The sequence below is a fragment of the Fukomys damarensis genome, unplaced genomic scaffold (genome assembly GCF_012274545.1).
Source record: "Fukomys damarensis isolate Sample0158 unplaced genomic scaffold, DMR_v1.0_HiC HiC_scaffold_5, whole genome shotgun sequence".
Lineage (NCBI taxonomy): Eukaryota > Metazoa > Chordata > Mammalia > Rodentia > Bathyergidae > Fukomys > Fukomys damarensis.
Genome location: NW_022900917.1, coordinates 1265909 through 1266313, shown reverse-complemented (window position 1 = coordinate 1266313; position 405 = coordinate 1265909).

Below are 405 nucleotides of genomic sequence, written 5' to 3'. Positions count from 1 at the left end.
TTTCTGTTACGGGAGAAACCCAAAAAGGATAACAAAGGTATCTTTTGCAAGTGAGAAGGGGAGCAGGGGATGCAGAAGCGGACGGAGGAGAGGGAAAGGGTGTGCTAAGGACGAAGCTGTGCTCAGGACTCGGACCCTAACCCCAGAAGACTGCAATCGTCACGCATTGCAAATGTGGGCTAATAAAACGGACATTAAACACAGCTCAGCACAGAGGCCGAGGCGCAGCGGCTGGGTGCGCGGGGACTGCGATGTTCTGCGCTACGGCCGTCACTAGACGAGGGTGCTCACCCACACTCGTCCCGCATGGTGGCCACTCAGCTCCGGCCCATTTCCGACTGGGTCCAAGCGTCCGCGGACCTGAGCCGGCGAAGACTGCGCAGCTGCCCCGGCCGTGTCCTTGCC